Source organism: Lepisosteus platostomus, chromosome 17 (genome assembly GCF_059453375.1).
Source record: "Lepisosteus platostomus isolate fLepPlt1 chromosome 17, fLepPlt1.hap1, whole genome shotgun sequence".
Lineage (NCBI taxonomy): Eukaryota > Metazoa > Chordata > Actinopteri > Semionotiformes > Lepisosteidae > Lepisosteus > Lepisosteus platostomus.
In genome coordinates, this window is record NC_142627.1 from 14,635,194 (window position 1) to 14,656,588 (window position 21,395).

The 21,395-nt window shown below is 33.8% G+C and overlaps 1 long non-coding RNA gene across 8 annotated transcripts in view; it reads right to left on the reverse strand.

The window, feature by feature from the left end:
- Positions 1-21,395, reverse strand: part of LOC148646213 (uncharacterized) — a 460,577-nt gene that overhangs the window by 347,224 nt on the left and 91,958 nt on the right. For 7 of the 8 annotated variants that reach the window (XR_015927991.1, XR_015927990.1, XR_015927985.1 and 4 more), the window contains exon 3: positions 15,712-15,792. The exons of the other annotated variant lie outside the window; for it this stretch is intronic. This is a non-coding gene — a long non-coding RNA (uncharacterized LOC148646213). The remainder of the gene's footprint in view (positions 1-15,711; positions 15,793-21,395) is intronic. 8 annotated transcript variants of the gene reach the window in all.

Genomic DNA, 21,395 nt, shown 5'->3' on the forward strand with positions numbered 1-21,395 from the left:
TACTTAACATGTAACATAGCGTACATTTATGTTTTAAGTATTTGTCATTTTACAAAGCAGTTAAGAAGCAAGGCCCGGACAGAAATTAAGATTTGCAAGATTTGCTTTAGACAAAAGCCCACTTTCAATTATTCCTTACAACGATAGACAGATGTAAGACTGAAGATCAGTGTCAGAGATATTTTATAGTTCCAAGTCTTAAATAGCCCAATTCTGTGTTCCAAAAGTATAATCTACAAAACGTGTAGAAAGTAACTTCTCAGTTTATGAAATAGTATATGAAAGATTATACAGATTTAGGTTAGTCATAAAATTATGAAAAAGTCTACATTGTATATAATATTTGCCTCAATTGCTATGATAGTCTTTAATGTTACTGAACTGTACAGTACATCTGGGGAAAACCTTGTTTTCATTTAACTGTTCATTATCATTATCATCAAAAATATAAGCTACTTCTTTTGTTTTTAATGTAGTGTAGAGCTTGAAAGTGCTGATATACTGTATATAATACACAGTCACACTGTATAGCTCAAGATGATATGACAACGGCTTGATGAAATCATGTTCTCAAGGGAAAAGTACATCCTGTTTGGCACCTCTATGAGCACAATACCTGACGTGCCTTTCTGTCCTGGGAATAATGCAGCCAGGAGATTTAGACCAGCACTTTGCATTGCTGATCCACTTTTGTTACCACCAACACACCTACTGTATGGAAAATTTGGGTATTTAGGAAGAAAACACCAGTTTGGTAAAAACAATTTATTAAGATAAGGAAGAACATTAACAGTCAACAAAATCCTGTACATACTGTAGCAAGCTGGTTAACATATGCATTAGATAGAGAACAGATAAACTAAAGAAGCTTGCAACAGGAAAATATGTAAATTTAAAACACTGGAAGAAAGGAACATTTTTATCTCAGCTGTTCGATGATTTTACTATGTTTCTTTTTAGAAAGAGGCGGCATTCAACTTTTTCAAAGCCTTCAATGGGTAGTCTGATTGAACATCTTTTTTATGGTTCTTTTTACTGTACGTTTCTCTGTTCAATGACTTGGATATGTGTATCTTTATTGTTATTAAGCTTTTTAAATGATCATAATAGGGACAAAAGATGGACTGTTCATATTCATCCCAACCACATAATATAATAAATAATTATCCTACATAATACACAGGGATCAGTATTAGAGCTGATGTTCTTCATAATTTATATCAGTGATCTGGTGTTTGGTATTGTCAGTAAACTAGTAAAGATTAAAGATCAAAACAAAATAGGAGGATCAGCTAATATTGTAACAATAACTATAATAAGTACTGCAAAGTAAATTCAAAAAGAGACATAATTCAAGAGTAGGTAGATGTCAAGACAATGGCAGATGACATGTACAGAGTACATACAGAGTATTACAAGTAGGTAGCAAAAACACAAATTATAGATATACAGTAAGATGGAAAACATTGAGTTTTGAGAAGGTATTTATGAAAAAACATAGATGTGTATGTTGACACATCATTTTCATCTTCTGAACAATTTGGAGAGAAAATAAAAAAGACAGAATGTTACGATAAACTTAAAAGTACAGAATCTAAAACACAGGACGTTATGTTAAAAGTATACAATCTGCTAGTAAAACCCCTACAAGAATAATGAGTTCGATCTTGGTCACCACATTACAAAAAATATATTGCTGCTCTGCAATCAGACCAGAGAAGAGTTACCAGATACAGTGCATTTTGGGGCTTTAAAGGAATGTTCTACTTGACATGTTAAAAGAACTAAAGGCTATTAGGGGGCCTGATTCAAGGATTCAGAATCCTCAAAGAGACTGACAAAGTCAATCCAATTGTCCTCTTCAGCAAAACTACTCTTCATGTAGTTTCCACTAGCTTTCCTTTGGCTAAGCACAAACCAAAGGAAAGCTAGTGGAAGCTACATGAGAATGGGATTAAAACTGAGAGCAAGAGGCACTTCTCTACACAAAGATCTGTGGGGGTCTAGAACAAGTTACGCAGTCAGGCTATCAAAGCTGATACTCTGTTTTATTATTTTACAATGTTTTTGATTCTTAAAAAATTGATCAATTAGGTACTAGAAACCAAACAAAATTTTGGTTTTGTAAGTTGTATATTCTTCCGTCATGTTCCTATTTTTCAAAACTACAGCCCCTGTAATAATACACCAGTTGTTCTCTCAACCATGAAAAGCTGGACAAACCAACAATTACAAATTTTTCAGAGAGGTATTTTGTCAAGTTTATCTGTTAGCTGTAATTTGCCTGAAGTTAAGCAAATCAGCTGACAAATTCCTAAGACATTTGCTGTTAAGATGAGCTTGAAGCAAAGGTATGACACTTCTGTTTAGTCTCTGATTGCAGTGAGATTGCTGCCCGCAGTTTCTATTTTAATGAAGATGCTGTAAAATGTATCAATCAATCAAGTGTACAATCATCACTTTTCAACTTATATTTCAAGGAGTTACATGTTAATTGCAATTAAAATGAATGTTAATTTTCATTTAAATTAATACCATTAAAACTATCAAAATCAAAGTTTCTCTTTAGCCTGGCTGGCCTGAAGTACACACTATGCCTTTGTCAATTTGTTATGCCTTGTTTAGTTATAATATTTGGCTCACAATATACTGTATGATATGCAGTACTGTAGTATAAAGTAAAAATGTTTGAGGACAGTAAGCAAGTATGAAAAAAAATATATACTGTATTCTTTAAAAAGTAAATAGATATGTAAGATTAAATAAAACTTCAAACACATTTCTATAAGGAAAATAGCAGGATGTATACTGCAGTAATACAAAATACTACAGCGCTATCTCTCAGGCCTAGAATGGGACTAACAGGTCTTGTATATAGTCAGAGAAGTTCTGTCTTTATTATTTACTGTACAGTTGAGATGCAATAATCTGAGTGTTCCATACAATACACACCAATACTTATTTTTACAACTTGTAATTGTAGTTTTTCTTAGCTTTAGTGTTTTGTAGTATATTTAATTGATTAGGTGACATACTTCATCCAGTATGAAATGGGAATAATTTAACTCCACAGTGCTTTTTTTAGTAATAATATACTCGACTTTTGCATGAACAAAACAACACCCACTATGGTTGGACTGATGATATTTAATGGCCTTTTAAAATTTGTATTCAAAAAAAGCCATAAAAGAAAAGCTAGCCAGTTGAGAACCATCTCTTAATAACCAAAACGCTGTGGTTACAATAGCATTGCTCATAATTCTAACTGGAGGCAATTTCTTTTTTGTTTCTGATGCACAAAAAAGACTACCACAGTTTAAAATTCCTGTGAGGTCAACACTGGCCGTTACAATGTTTTTTGCAACTTAATAATAGATGTTTTAAAGTTTAAGTGCCGCCTCAGGCACTCATAAGCATTCATTACAAATCATTGGTTACCTCCCTTATGCAGAGAGGAATAACATTTACATACGGTAGCTTGGATTAATAAGATAGAAAAAAACAGAAATTGTAAGAGCCGTCAGTCAGGGACCGCAACTGGCGCTAATAAAGCCCACTATATTCTTTGGAAATATCAAGCCGTCTGTTTCAATATTTTGCTGTTCCCCATGGGATACACAAATCCAAATCAGATAAGACTCGAGCTGTGGCAGAAACATGCTGCTCTGTTCTTCAGCAGCATCTAGCTGAATCTTTTATTTATCTTCAGTGCAACTGCACTTTCCAGTGTGTTGAGGCAGGAATAAGCCAATAACTCAGTGCATCTGAAAGTTTTATATGTGCTGAACTAAACATTAAAGAATCAAACTGCATACACTTCAGCTGCCAGGAAAATACATTCCTACTGTACACACCAGAACACGACAGAGTGCTAGCACAGCTCAAGCTTTTGTTCAGCCAACAGAGCCCAGAAGTATTACTTCATAATAAAGTTTGCCATATTGGTGAAATCTTTATGAAACGCATTGCACTTAATGGAAGGGTTTTTTTTTTTCTTGTATATTGCACAAACAGCACTACTCTATCTCACTGACTACCCTTCCCCCTGTACTGTGAAGTGTGGAGGTTGTACGAGAAGCAAGGATAATTTAGTGTAAAGGTTTGAAACGATTGCTGAAATGGATTGAATTAGATACCTTATTGAAAACCATACTCTGTTTATACAAGAATGTGAAAATAAATTTTCTCAAACCTGTGATCATAACCCCAATGCTTTCTCGGAAACATATTCTCTTGAGGAATACATAACATGTTCTGGGACATTTAAAGTAGAGACTGCGTGACCAGAAGTACAAAAACAGTTGCTTTTCTAACTGAAGGCTGGTTTTTGTACAGCTTACACCCGAGCTAATAGTATCCTGGGACCCCATACAATTAGGTATCTTGTGGGTATGTACATAATTTTTACAAAATCAAACTCACAACTCGTTAACTTGGAGTGTTAATGAGGTTGATACTGTATAGCTGGAGCAAATAATATTTTGATACATGTTATATATTGGTTCCTCTAAAATGGCTTATTCTAAGAGCTTTCATCCTCAGTAAAGTGTACTAACACTCCTGGGTGTTTCCTGTATCACCCTATCTGAAATAAGTATGCAGTGATTATATATTAGACACTCCTCTTATGCTAAAAGTTTTCATACAGGTAGAAAATCATAGGTGTCAATCTGATTTTTAGAAATCTAAAAATTCTGTGAGAAAACATAAAAAATACTTTTTATCTATTAAATAGATAAATATATTTTCATGCAGTAATCATTCCCATTGCCATATAACTATGCAAACTAAATCCACACAAATTGCTGAAGACCAGCAATAAGAAACAAGGAATTATGTATTCTTAGTAAGGAGTGTGTAAAAAAGTATATTTTACACAACAGCTGACTGGTAAATACCTCCAGAAAGTCATTCTGGGCAAAAGCAGTAAAATACGATCTTTTCTATACATATGCTAAACTAACTGCAGCATTTTGCTTTAATGTCACTGGTACATATCAAACACTGTTCTTTCCCAACTCCATCTGGTACTTGCAGATGTCTCAATCAGGTAACAGCTGCATTATGTCACTGATCTTGGTAAGGCCGAGTCTACCATTATACATGGTTTTGTTTAAGTAGGGAAAATATGGTTCAGATATACGCTGGTTCATTTCTAACTTCCACTCATGTCAAAGCCATGCTGACAAGATCACCCCAACCTGTCTTTCTTTTCCTTCCAAACAAGAACAACCCTGATTGTTTCCAGATAAACAGCCCTGTTCCTATTAACACAGCAGTAGTTAATTTGCCAGTATGCTGACATGAAGATGGTGAGGACGGGGAGGAAAAGAGAAAAAAAAAATACTGTGTGCTTAGGACTGTACTGACACATGCTTCATTAGATAAACGTGCAACTAAAAGCGTAAACTGAGAAATACACATTAATGTACAGAAAGACACAATAGCAAATGCAAAGAAATACACCATAAAGAAGATAAATCTGTGAGGCTGGACTCCAGTGAGAAAAATAAATGCTCACTGTATTAGCACATGGCATTTACTGAGTGCACTTAAATCAGCCTACATAGGAAAGCAAATAATGTACCTATTATTTGTTTAAGAACAGGTATAAGATGCATCATAAATGATATTTTTCTAAGATGTTCAGTTGACAACAGCTGCTTGTACTCATATTTCTCCACATTCCTTAACAGCAATCCAGAACACATCATAGCGAGAACAGACAAGCGGTGGCACTGTGTGACAGCCTTTTTTTTTTGCTTTGAATATGCACACAATATAATAAATCCTGCTTGACCTCTCTGTGGAACAAGCTTCTTGTTCCCTGGGTGATAGAGAGCCTATGGCTGCCTGGTAACTGCTGAGCAGCTACAAGAAAAACAGCACACACACCCAACACAAAATCCATGCATCCCCACAGACGTGTTCTTTTATCAGTAGACCTACGGTAAAGTAAAAGATTCTTCTGATCCAAAAGCTTTCTTAATTTCTGCCTGGTGCTGAAGTCTTAATTAGAAAGGTTTTCATAAACAAATTATGCGTATGTATGTAAAATGTGTGTGTTGAAACTGTTTGTTGCATTCGTGTAAAAGAATTTCAAAGATATTACCCCATTTTAAACCAGTTTATGTGTACACACATATATATACTGCCACTTTAATTTTATTGGCCACTCTCTCATATCCTTGCAGTGGATGGTGCCCATTTTGAGATTAGGAGATTAGGTTATTCATCACTCAAGATGCTCCCTGCTGTGCTGGCACTATCAGAGCGCAGCCAAATCAAAACATCTCTGGAAGGCATTTCAAAATAATTGAATGCATCATAATTTCCCTATTAATACATATCTCATATTACAGATTATGCATGAAATGTCCACATTATCTTCTACTTTTTGTTAATGTCTTGCTCTTCACCACTACATTTAATACACAGAGTGAATGGCCATGCCAAGATGAAACGATAGGTTACAGATAGCCATGCTCTATTCAGTACCCAGAAGAAAATTAAAAGTAAATTGATCACTATATAGCACAACTGGTGTGTCTAAAATAGTATGTTGCTAGTAAAAGGTCATTCTGAAGCATTGTGACTTTCCTTACACACTGGTTTTGTCATTTTGAAAACTACTCATCAGCTACAGTTTATTCTTTTTTTTTTATTGAACACTTAAAATAAGATCTATTTGTATATAAAAAATATATTTCATTTACATATATAATAAACAAAAGGTATATTCATTGTGACCCAAGGTCACACTTAAACATACAGAAATACACTAATCTAGAAAGAGAATATAACAAAACCATTTATATACAGTATATGTACAGTATATGTTATAACTATTCAGTAACCCTTTGGCAAGGGTTAGGTAGGGTAAAAATTAGATATTTCAGTCATAACAAAAAAAGTTTAAAGGTACAAGCAAAGTGTGACACATAACACACTATATGTAATCATTTATTGACACATACTATACTCAGCCATATTAACAGAAGTAATGTCAGTATGCGTATAAATCTAAAGAAATGTTCTAAGAACATCAGAACCACTCAGCAGAGAGATTTAGGCTGATTACCAATGACATTATAATCTGAGGTACTGCCTCTAATCTACAAGTTAATGAATGTTTGAAAACATTACATTCTGGATTGGTAAAAGACCTATGCAACAGCACTTGAATTACTGTACATGTGACTTCTAAAGTGCACTAGCAAAATAGGATTACAGCATGTCATTCATTGCACTCTGCATTAATTGTTAAATGCATAAGACTAAGATTAGCAATTTCATGTCCATGAGCAAATACCCATGGAGTATTTGAAAGTGAAAACTAGGAATAGCACCACTTTAGATCCAAATTTACATGGGCTGGGATATTAAGGGCTTTTGTTAAGTGCATTAAAAGAAACATCATAAATGGTATTAATATTATGCAAAGCTCTACTGAAAAGTATAATTTAAGAGAGGCTGTAGCCGGATTTTATAGCAGGTAGAAATGCAATGATGGTTTCAATCTCTTTAATACTATACATACTTTAAATAGTAATTGGTGCATTGCAATTTACAATACTAGTGATTATGATGCTCGTTATTATTAATTACTTCTCAGTGTAGTGTGCATTGTGAATAGACTACCATAGAATTAAGACCATGCAATGTTAAAAGATGCATTGGTAATGACACTACTGTACATATATTAAATAGACTTAAATCAATTTGAAAGTAAGGTTTTCACCATGGGTTTTGCATAACAGATTTTTTTACAATGCTTTAACTAAGGATTTAATACAGTATGCAGATGTTAAAAACAAAAAATAATTTTGTTGAAGTTTTCCAAGTAAAACTGGATTATAATATACAATATAACATCATGATGTACTGTATTACTGATCAAACTTTATATATAATTACAATTTGCAAATTACTAACTTATACTGTAAATATCTATATATGCAAGCAAGCATTTCTATTTAAATAGGACAGTTTATTAGCATTTAATTGAGGTAAAAATTTTTAGAAAAGTGCTTCAGTTCTTCAGAAGGCCTTAGATGATTCTGTTTAGTCTTCTACTTGACTCAGATGAATACTGGATCCTGCCACAGCTGACACACAAAATGCATTATTACCATTAATGAAAAAGTTAATGGGCCATTTTCTTATGTATCAATTTACATTTTACAATTTGAGTATACAAATGATGTATACAATGTCAGGACAATAATATTTTGCTCAAGGAAATAGTTTTAATGTGTTTTATGGACATCAAATGTGGTGAATAATGATGCATCCAGAGAATGCAAATAAGATGACAGTTCATATGCTGTGATCAACAGTCCTTGTATAAGAGGTTTGAAACAGAACTGAATTGAGTTTCAGAATAATACATTTTGTGTTATGCAGGAGAAGCTTTTTCATAAAACAAAGAAAAATGTTGAAATATTTTATCATAATAGTTTAGTTTATAAAAATTAAATCAATGAACTGTAGCGAGAGGATTTTAAAAGGTGAAATTGTGTTTCTTTCCCATGTACATCAAAATATACCGTAAAAAGGAGCCTTGTTTTAGAGTTTTGTGCTCTTGCAAAGCGCATGGCTCTCACAGTAACATACATTCGCTGCACTGGAGTCTCCCTGATTATTCAATATAAGATCGTGGAGCAGGAATAAGACTCTAACATAGATAAATTCATAGTTTTGATTTGAAGAACTAGAAAACATGTTTTTTGGAAGCATGTGAAAATAAAGAAAAGGCATTTTTGCATGCAAAGTTAGTGAAAAACCATGTCATGCTTTTGGTCATTTTCTATTTTTTAAAGATTTTATTTATGGCCAGCAGCCGTATCACCCAGCAATTCACAACTGACAACCTACTGAAGCTAATCATGTGTGAGCCTGGTCAGTACCTGGGTAGGAGACTTCTTGGGAAAAACTAAGGTTGCGGCTGGAAGTGGTGTTATTGGGACCAGCAGGGGGTGCTCATCCTGCGGTCTGTGTGGGTCCTACGGGGCCACTATACTGTATATAAGCGCCATCCTTTGGATGAGATGTAAAACTGAGGTCCCGACTCTCTGTGGTCATTAAAAATCCCAAGGTGTTTCTCGAAAAGAGTAGCGTTGTTAGCTCAGCATCCTGGCCAAATTTCCCCCTGGCCTTTACCAATCATGGCCTCCTAGTAATCCCCATCTCTGAACTGGCTTCATCACTCTGTTCTCCTCCCCACAGCTGATGTGTAGGGAGCATACTGGCGCACTATGGCTGCTGTTGCATTATCTAGGTGGGACTACACATTGCTGATGGTGGTGGGGAGTCTCCATTACCTGTAAAGCACTTTGAGTGGAGTGTCCAGAAAAGCGCTATATCAGTGTAAAGAATTATTATTATTATTATTTACATTGGCTTTCAGGAGATACAGACATATTCTGATACAGCAATTATGGAAATGGAGGTCGCTGCATTGCTGCTGGAGCTGGGGACGGCAGAGGGATGTGAGCATGATGAAGGCCAGGAAATAGTGGTCTAGAGGTCTGTATTTATATTCTCCAGCCAGTGACCGACAGAAATTGGAGCTTGTCTTTAGGATTATGTTTCCTGTGCTTCCTGTTTTAAGAAGTTGAGCAAAATGAGATACTGTCATTGTACCCAGGGCTTATGCATTTTTCTACCAATGTCTTGGCACTCACTCCCTATGACTGGTAATAATGTCTGAGGAAAGGGACACCTGAAGAAGGCTCCACAGCCGAAACGTTGTGTTTTCTTTCCTCTCTTTTCAGCATGGAATAAACCTATTACTTGTTCCTTTGCAGCCTTTGGATGCTGACACAGCTACCCACCTGAACTACTTGAGTTGTATGGTATCCTTAGTTGACTACACTGTATCTGATCTAGTGCAACTCAGCTCTCTCACTGGCCCTGTAGGATGGCATCATGAAAACAGTTTTCGTCACAGGAAACATGAGTGTTGTCATTGTCTGCCCTTTGCATGCAAAAGGGTTGTACAAGGGAGTCGAGTTCATTAAGAATCAGCAATGTCAGTGTGGGAGGTAGCATAAAACAAAATCAAATAATTAGTTAATTCTGCTCTTTCAGAAAACACTTATATGCAGTGTAACTGAAATCACAGTTGTCCTCTTGCTATTGGTAAGATTCAGATGGTTCAATTTTAGTTTGCCTATTGTATATTGTGGGATAAAAATAAAGAGAAACAACTGTTGCATCCAGGTTGGCAATAAAAATAATCATCCATCTAGATTTTGATTACTCTTATCATGTACAAATTCAATATCAAGATTTGTGGAGAGCCATGTAACTACAATACAATCTGCAGATCAGCTGGATCTACAGATTGGCAAAATCAGATTTTGAGTATTCCATCTGACTAATCCTGAACACCTCCCAATGATACCTGAATATGTTAAGCCACTTGGCATCAGTCTGATGCTTTCCCCCCCAGTGTAATTAATGCTGCCTATCTCCTATTGATTTGAAGTATTTGGCTTAAATGAATAAAACAACACATTTCTCAATACCAGAATTTTAGATTTTAGATGAAAAGAGGATTGGGACCTACTTTTCCTCACCTGCATGACCTGTTTGAGGTGAGTTAAAATGGCAAAAGATTGTAACAATATGATAATTTTATGAAAATAATAATTTTCACCGTGGGATGTCTTTTACACCTTTTCTTCTTATTAGATGGCAATGACAATTCATCACCTATCATCCATGGGGTGTTTCTTGTGAGGTTTCTAGTTATTGGTGTAAATTTATATTTTGCAAAGAATTAAATGATAACACAGCATCCATCACAGTACAAAAACACCTGGGAATTTAATTTGTTGATTTGCAATGTGTAGATATCAAATTCTCATGACAATTTTAAGAGATGTTTTCAAGGAGCATGTGTGAATTACATATTATTATCAACAAGGCTGTCAACCACATGAAACGAAAAAGGCTAAAGTAACATATACTGTATGAAGAGAGCAATGATAATTTCGAAGAATATAAGTCCACTTACTATTATGTCTAGTTTTGTTTCTTGAATCATGATGTACAGTATACTGTTTTATTCTTAAGAGGATTTGATCTTTATATCTTACTAAATTACTATGATGAAAAACATCTCCCACTGTAAGTACAGTATGTGCTGTATGCCTACAAAGGTTTAACAATGAGGCTTTGTTGGTTACTATAATAAATAACAAGCATCTTTAAATACCTATTATGTCATACTTGATCAAATGATTTTAAATTAAGCACATATAACAATTTTTACAAACTCTCTTTAATGCAACCTGCCATTTAGTTTAGTAAAAAAAGGCAAAGCTACTGTAGAAATACAAATGTTTAATAATCCTGAAATAGTGGAGAAAGGTCCGATGGTCCTTGTGTTTTCCAAACAAATATATTTTTATGCAGAAATTGCCATAAACTAAATGTTGGTTAATAAAAACTTGGTATTTTATTCTAAAATAAAGACAAAACAACAGACTATCACTTTTCAGCTAGCTCCATTTTAATGCAGAACGTTGTATTTCCATTGTCTTAAGTAGGTGTTTAAGATGAACATTTGATTTTAAAAAGCACTCACTAGACTCCGCTTTGGAGAAAGAATTGCGTCGAACAATCACACAGATTTTCTCAGACAGTGCTGAACCAACTACAATGGGCAATAAAACAGCATGCTGTAAAAGATACCTGCAATGTTAATATTATTAATCAATAAGAATGGAATTGCATTTTGCGATTCACTGAAATTAAGGTCCCAGTGGTAAAAATTCTCTCAGTGAAACCTAATTTGCAAGCCAAGATGGCGACTTTAATGACTGGCAGCAAAGTTTCTCCAACAAATTTCATGGGGCATGATCCAAAGATAATAGGTTTTCAGCCCAATGACAATCCAATTACAATGCCAATCAAAGCCAACTTCATGCACTCTAATTATCAGATTTAGCTGTCAGTTCAAATACAAACATAACAGTTTTATTTAAATAAAAATTTAATTTAGAAAAGGGTCTTCTTCTGTGATTTATTGAGAATGAAGGAGAAGTCTTACTTGTTTCCTATGTAATAAAATCAGTCCAATATTAAAAAATGTTAAAGCTGCTTCTGGAATCTGATATTTTTCATGACTACTGGAAATAATTCAAAATAATAAGAAGCAAACCAGTAGTCACTTTATATTCAGGCAGGGAGATTAAGTGGTATGGTATTGATCCAGATAAGCCTATTAGTATAATGGAAAGGGACTTTTTTGGAACCCTTCTTGATTAATAGTGTATACCTATGCTGAATTCTCTGAGCATGCAATAGAAACGTTAGCTTGAGCAGTTTTGGTGAAGGTTACATTTTGGCAATAAACAATCCGCAAAAAGGTGGCCAAAAGCCCTGGAAAAATTAAAACTGAGAGCATTATACTGAAAATTATACTTCAGGATTCCTATTCCATTTGCTTTTAAATAATACGTTATAAAGTTACAAGCACTCTAATTTAACTAACAAGAAAACAAAAAGAATATTTGCTATTCCAAAGTCTAGAAAATTATAATGATCTCTTGTGTAATCTTCTATAAAAGTGCAATTAACATGTACTGTAGGAAAGTGGTTCTATTGACAATGCACATTTATTAATGTTCACAACATTTTAACACAAGACCACTGAAAAATGGCCTGGATTAGTACAAGTATAAATCAGTGTAAATAGAAAATGCTAAAGAAGCCCCAACATATGTGCTCTTGACCATAAATGCAATATCTGGAGTTATGTTGCCTTCAACTTCAATAAACAAAACTCTGCCAAGCTCCCACTTTAAAGGTAACAACAAAAACAAGTTAAAAAGCAATTAAATGAATGAGTTGGGTTAAGAATTTCAGTGTAGGTTTATCTACTTCACATTCAAAAAGACAAAAAGAAGATATTAAAAAGTAAGCTCTTTTTTTGGTTGATTTCAGTCATACCTTAGTGATCCTGTAAGTAGGTGAGCAGTTAATTTGCAACACTGCAGGACTGCAGCTGATAAAGAGTTGAAGACAATGTCCATTAACAATGTGTCAGTACAGTACTGTATGTGTCCATTCTAAAAGAGGAGTAGTTGTTCAAGTAATGTAACACTAAGTAATACTATGCTGTTCCTACAGGTTATGCATGATTTTATATTGAACATTTGCACTTAACATATTTTCTGACACTGTAGATGTTGAAGAATATTTGAATCATAGAAGTCCCAGCCTGTTCATTGACAGGAGGTGGGGGAGAAGTTTGTCTTTATAAAACTATAACAATATAAAACATGGTAAAAAAAAAGAAAACATCAATAATAAAAATTATTAAACATTTATAGATCTTGAGAACATCTGCTTTATATAGGAATGTAGCCTCAGGGATTTACTTGAAGAAATCCAGATTCTTCTACCAGAGCTTGAGAAAGCAATAACGAGTCACATCTGAGGCAGCTTTAGATACAGTATATAAATATACTGTTGTGACTGGAGCTTCACATGAAGAACAGTCACACTGTCATCTTTCGAAAAACATACAAATGTGATACATATATACAGTATATGTGGATAAAGAAAATTAAACTAGGATCTGTTGGGTTTCCAAACCAGCTATTTGGAATGGCTCCATGTTGATTACTTGACTTTCCTTCAGAAATGCATAGTTTTTTAAAACAGGTATGAAATCTATAATAAGCAGTTTTAAAGAGATACTCTAAAACAAATATTTCATTTACATATCTTTTCATGTTTGCATATTTATATCTAATACATAAACTACTAATTTTAATTCTTATTGAAAATTATTCTGATTAAACAATCCTACCTAAGTAAAATATAAGCGATTGTGTAGTCTACAGTATATTTCAATGTTGACTTCACAACGCAATTGCAACCAAAAAATATGTCACAGACGATACGGTTATATTTAGATTTCTCTTGGTTCCAGAAATTTGGAAAGATACACTACATCAGTTTCCACATACTGTACTGTACTGTAATTTTTAGGCCTTCATGCAGTAGTTCTCACTGAAAATGTGTTATCTTTATTTTTTACAAATTTGGCAGATATGAAAAGATTAATGGTACATTTTCTGGGGAGATAACATCTGTCCCGTCATCTCAAAGAATATTAAGCTTAATAAATATATTTATGAGCACTGCTTTGTATAGCTCTAATGCAATCAGCCATGCTGAGTATGATAGCTCAAGACGATGAAAACCCATTGACTTTTTTGTAGCAAATTAGTCTACCACCTAATCGGTGAACCCTGCTAAGATTTTGAATTATGACTAGAACCAGCAGCTCTGTTAAAACACTCAGATGAATTATATCAATTCATAAACTTGCTCATGTCCAGATTTCATTAGCCACACATTAACAACGTTTTATGTTTATTACTGCTCTGACATAATCTATAAATAACTGGAATGGTAATCATAGTGTTCTGCTGGGCATCATCATTTAATCGTAAAGAGATACATTATTAAAAATGACAATAGATAATAACAAGTCTGGGTCAATAGCCGCAAATTAAAAGATCACAATTATGTTCTATAATAGTATGTATCTAACACATATAGAGGCAGAGGGGTCCTTTCCTAATCACTTGCAAATGTCTCCCCTCTGACACACTTACACTACACAGTGACACAATTAAGAAACATTTGTCTGAATTGTAAGGCAGGGGTAATCCCACAACATCAAGGTAAACAGAAGGAATTAATACTGCAATAAAATGCGACAGGAATTACCAATTGTAATACGATTAACTTTTTATCATTGCAGCTTTTGTTATGTATTAACAGCTTTGGAGAAACTGTATTCTCCTATCTTGTTTGTTAAATATTAGTTTAATCACAAATGCATAGCTTGCAGTAAAAGCCAAGGGCTAAGCTAACACAAATTAATAATACTGATCGGAATCCTTCTGTTTTGCATAATTTAGACAAAATATAGTTTGATCTTTAAACAATATACTTTATCTTGATTATTTTTAACAATATAAAACAACATAATAGCATTTACTACTTAACCTTTAACAAAGCCAGAATTACAAACACCAGAAGAATTTCTGCCTATGCTTTACTTTTATTATATGTTTGTATTGCACATGACTTTCCTTTTTACCAGTGATTTACTTGACATTCTATTAAAACATGTTTTATTAACTTGCTGATTAACCTACTGTAGATATTAGTAACACTACATCAAGAGGTGGTGTATGACTTTCAAAATTAACTTTGATTCACTCTTATGATAACACTATAATCACATATAATTTGCATTAAATAACTCAGCATCAGTTTCTATAAACCCCCAAGACCTATACAAAATTATTCTTTTTTTTTGTTATGGTAGAGAAACATTCCGATTGAAGAAAATGAATTTCTAAAAGGTGGACAGAGCTGTAACACAGCAGGTTATAATAGAAATGGCTGTAAAAAACCTCCTCATAGCATATAATGCAACATGGTTTTGTCCCCTTTTGTCAAGTCTATTGTCTGTGCTGAAAAAAATAGAATAGGAGAGATGGGAAGACTGGGTAGTGAATTGATACATTATTAACAAAACAGATCCAATTCTATTTGTTTTGGGTTTTTTGTTTTTCTTTTAGTTTCATGAATTCCTTAAGCAAAATATGAATTTGTCAGGAAGGATTTTAGTTATCTGTCAAACACTCGCAAACATAAGATATCACTGCTTACCTTAAACCACAGCCTCAAAATAAAATCCACATGCAGTTTGTGTTACCCCAAACAAGAACTTTGTAAGATGTTTTGCAGTCTCTGTGGAATGGAAGAAGGCTAAGTTAGAAGCACTGGTTTTGTACACAGATTGTGCAGAAAGCAGCAAACAAAGCCGGTACAAGCAAAACCTACACACACCATGAAAACACAAGCACCATTTAAACAAGTAACAGGAAGCTCTGTTCTTAAGGGAATACTGCATGGTGTTTTTGTAAATAAAGCTATCAATCCCTTATTTTAGCCATTTCAGACAAAGAAAAAACTTTTAGGCATGCTCAGTTATTATGCTGAGGTATACTTGCCTTTTACGAATTTAAAATAACATCATTCCAGTAAGTCTCCCTAGATACATTTTGATATAAATACTCACTCCTAACGAGACAATTAAGAAAACAATGAGGTTGAAAACAACTATTGGAAGGCTGAATGAGAAAAAAAAAGATTGTGCATTGTGAAGCATTGTGTCTGCTACAATGACTGATTTATAAATATAAGATGTATAAATATAAGCTGATTTATAAATATAAGATTATATTGAATAATAATAATATAATTCTGGCAAATCAATTGTATTCTACCACATTAGAAGATATAGATAATACAGACACACATGCAATCCATTCACCTTAACACCTTGCACCTTAGATATTCAAAAAAATGCTACATTTTCTTTCTTTTCACAGTTTCTATTCATATTTGGAGAAATGATTTTTGAGCAACATCGTAAGCATTTGTACCACGAAGCTTATAGAATACATCAGGGGAAGTAAATAAAGGAACGTTAAATGCTATGGAAACCAACCTCTGGAGACTTAATATTCTGATCACCTCACCTCCGAACATCTGGCTCTTAAATGTTCAAGCACAAAAAAACAAGAGAACTAATGAAAGCAGTACATTTTATCTCTCCCATCAATGTACCTCACAAACACCTGCGAAAATTAAAACAAATTGAATCTTGATTGCTGATTAAGTACCCTTTCTTTAGCTACATATTCTGTCATTATTTGCCCTGGCACACAATGTGGAAATTGATGGAAAGCCAGTAGTGGGATGTTGTTGTGGCAAAGGTCAAGATGAGGTGATTATCTAAAAGTAAATGATCATCATGAACTGAATAGGATTAACTTTGTGTATTTCTTCAATGGAAAAAAGGCTTTAAAAACATTTCAATTTTTGTATTACTCTGATAACATGCCACATTAAGCAATTATAAAGCAATCTGGTACATGATGTTACATTTACTGCATTCAGCACATACAGTATGTTTCAAAATAATAAAGAAAAAAGGTTCTATGTGGATCAGCTGAGACTGCATCAAACTGAAATGAATTCAATTAGCAACATTTGACAATCTGATCAGCATTTTAAGCCCTGTTGTCATTCAATGATGGAATTAGCACACACAATTCTAAACCACATCCACATGCATATTTATACTCACAGACAGTTACGCATTGCATAAAGTGTCATTCCATATCCCAAAATACTACCCTAGCATTTAAGATATAAGCCAGAAAAACAGACCAAAAAATGCCAAATGTATTATTGTCAAGTAATACTTTTATTTTGTAGTGGGAACGTTGCCTCATGAGAAAGAAACATCTTAGTGTGCCATTCACTGCTGCTTTACTATTGCAGTCAAAACAGAACAATTTGTCTTGGCCTCTAGACTGCATCACAGTGACCAGTTAAATACCTTATAAACAAAAGCTCAATGCTTCCTCATTACTGTAGTGTTGTACAAGGGAGAAGGATAAGGAGTTTCTTTTACAGTATGTACTGTATATACAGTATTGTATTATAAATTACCTCTGAATCAGGCATCAAACACAAAACAATTTCTCATTCACTGTACTTCCATGGTCAATAATATTACATGAATATTTTTTAACAAAAGTGTGCCATGGTGGTGCTTCACACTAGCATGATCCTGGGTCCTGCGTTAAAAGCTACTGGTGTCTGTGAGGAGTTTCTAAGTCCACTCTGTGTTCAAGTGAGATTTTGGAGATACTGTCTACTGGTTTCTTCCCAAAGTTTGAAGACATGCTGTGCGGGAAAATTGGTATCTTGAACTTTGCCCTACATGTGTTTTAGTGTGTGTGCTACGTGTTGGACAGTAATTTCATCCACAGTATAGTCCTGTACTGTCATGGTATGGCTCTGGCTCATGATGACCTTCTAAGGGTAAAGAGGATACTGTGCTTAAAAGAAAGAATACAAGAAAGAAAAGGAATCAAGAAAGGATGGATGGATAGATGGATGGAAAATTTGCAATTCTAAAGGAATACAGTAGCAATTAAACAGTTTTCAAAAAATATAATTCGTACCAAACAACATGCATGTACTGGAGATAGGCCTCTACTTAAGTGGCGAATAATATTACTATATTAAATAATAAATAATAGCAAAACATAAATCAGTTTTAAAAATCTTTCAACAAGATTCAAAATGTTTTTATCTCTGAAAATTAGCTTTTAGAGGGATAAAGGGTTACAGGGTTTATGAGCTTCAGTGGGGTGGAGATTCTCCAAAAAGTGTCGTGACTGTAAGATTTAAAGCAAAAACAAAATGAAAACTACGCATGGGTGTGAATATTTTTCCAAGACACTGTACATATTTTCTTCAAATATTCCAAACAATCTAAAGAAAGTTCTTAATATCTGTGCAAAGTAAACCCATAAATAAAATTGGAAATTTGAATTAAAGTTGCTTTGGTTCTTGTTGTACCGTATGCTTTTTTAAGTGCTGCATAGAGGTGAAAAAATGTCACTTACTATGTGCAAAGCATTTATACATTGACATTACAGTGCCAGCCTTGCTTTCAAACCTCTACTAATACTAAATGCATCAAAACTAAAGAAAAAACTGTGAAAAAGAAAGGACAGCACTGGTAAAAACTGAAAATTTTCCATTCTTCAGACATTTCAATATTTTAATAGGATGTTGTGGAAAAAGTATTATACTCATTCCAGAACATTGTGCAAAATCTAGAGATATGGTAGTTTTTTTTCTGATTCCCTCAGCACTGACTTGGCAGAAACTTTTTAGATACTGTAGGTAAGGACTCCATATAGAAACTGCAATAAAACTGTCAATTCCAGAATACTGCAACTCTTAAACAGTGTTGATTTTAATAACCATCCACAGTACTTTGCTTATAAGTACCGTTGCTTGTCAAAACATAGGAGTTTTTTTTATAAAGGAGGAGTGTGTAAAAAAAGCTTAACAGCATGCAGAGTTCTTGCTTTACAATGATCATTTTATCATATGTCTGCAGTCCGTTAGGAACACCTTAACAGTGCAGCTGAACAGTGTTTCCCTGGCACAACTACAAAGTCTGACAAATTGATACAGCCATTCTCAAGGAGATTTGAATTGAAAGAGGACCTATTAGGCATAAGAGAATCTCTATAAACAATCGCATGTTGTTTAAAAGCCTGGTGATGTACAGGAAGATCGCTCCTTCACAGAAATGCTATTTTTATATACAGTACAACAGTATCTTTATAAAAACATTGCATTTTATTAAATGTCAAAAACCTTAGAGTTCATATTTGTGAACTCTAACAATTTTTAACAACACTTACCTACTTTAAAAACACTTAACTACCTTTTTTTCTGTTCTTTCTGAAAGTTACAGATTGTTGAGGGGACATTTACAGTATATAAAGGATTCTGAACTTGATTATGATATTCGTACTTTAACTGAAAAAGGCACAAATCTGAAACAGGCAGTTAAATGTGAAAATTTATGTTCCTTCTATTCATGATTTGAAATGTTTTCAGACACATTTCACCAAAGGAATAAAATAACAATATTACAAAAGACTAAACATCTTTTGATGTTGGAGTAGCCAAACCCACCATGTGATTGTGCTGGGTCTACATCTGTTATGCTCTTTTGCAAATTGTGAAAGTGGAGATGGATTAACATGGTTAAAATGAAAACATTTTTATGGTGTTTGCTCAAAAACTGCAGGATGCCTAAAAACACAATAGAATGCTGAATTCAAAAAGTCATTCTTTGCGCCAAAAAGGTGCTTAATTAAGGTATTGTATCGTAAAGGTTTTTCATAAATCCCTGCCTTCATCTAAATAGACCTAATCAAGCAGAGAAAAAGAAAGAAAACTCTCAAAATATATATGTATTTATATAAATATCTATTTATATATACAGTATCTAGTGTTCTAGATATTTAGTCCTCGAATATAGTTTTCAGCTTTGAATTTTTCTTTCTTTATACAACCTTACTGAAGGCTAAACTGTAGGAAGGGTTTTACATTAGATATCAGAAATGCAAATGTATTTCTATTTAGAACATTCAGTAGGATAGCAAGAAATCCTTGAGTAAAATAATTCAGTGACACACATAGACATTTACAGTATATACAGTAGATAAATGTATGGATTAATAATCTATAGAAAGGCAGAAGTCAGAAATGCACCAAGAGGTATAAATCAGACACAATTACAACCATGGGCTGCCAGGTTCAGTCTACTAGTGCTCACCCTCCCAGAGAATTACAGTACACTTAATGTACAGCAGTAAGAATCTTTTCTACATAAAGCACATTGATTGGTTTATTCTGATCATGAGACCTACTTACAGTATCTGGATCTGTGATGTTAGATGTGCTTATAATTTTTAACAATGACACCTCTCCTGGGCCAGATAACTAATGATCATATCAAATTTATTGCATTTGAAGTGTTTGTATCTCTTTCAGTTACCATAATTTTCTAAAAAGCATTAGCTATATGAATCAAAGAATTAGAATCCTGTGAAATTAAAATTGAGGGAATACTTCAGCTATAATGATATTCTTATCTGATGTTGTTACAGCCACCTATGTGCATTTCTGTAAGATCTTTTTAATCAGATTCTCAATAGTGCAGCATTTAGCTGGAATTATGCTATCAATTTAATTTTGATGTTCACTCACTCGTACATTATTGTTAAAGTCTATCGCTTTGTGTTTAATACAGTTAGTCTATGCACAGGAAAACTCAGCTGTTTGTATGACTCCAACTTTTTTGCATCCATTTCAGTGTGTTAAAGCTGTTGTACTTAACACAGCACAGTACAAAAGTGACTAAATGAAAGCTTTTCCTGGATAGATGCCTATAAAAGTGTTATTTGCAAATGTTAAATGCAAGAAATAACCAAACAACCCAGGATTAAAATAAAGCTAATTCTATATAGAAATTGCATAATGGCTACTAATAACAGTAAGGCAAGTCTAGAAAACCATTGTCTCAGGAGAACAGTTGTATGTTTAGCACAAGAAAAGAACCAAAAGGGTATCTTTAGTCCTTTGGATGCTAGGGTCTCTGAAAGAGGCTATTCATTAACTAATTTACTGAGCATCAGGAACCTGTTTTCCAAACATGCTTGTGCATATCAATCAATTGATTAGACCCTTAGGGGCCGAGTCTGGGACGGGACATTTCTTTCCTCATGATTAAGCACTTTATAGTAGATATTAGTAGCATTTCTCTACATCTTAGTAATATTTCTCCAATTTAAGAGTGAAAATGTAATCCTGGAAAGAAACAACAGTTATGTTCTCCTAGCGAACACCCTTGTATGTTAAGCTGTTTTTTCCAACAAAATTGTATAACACATCGTATAAAACAT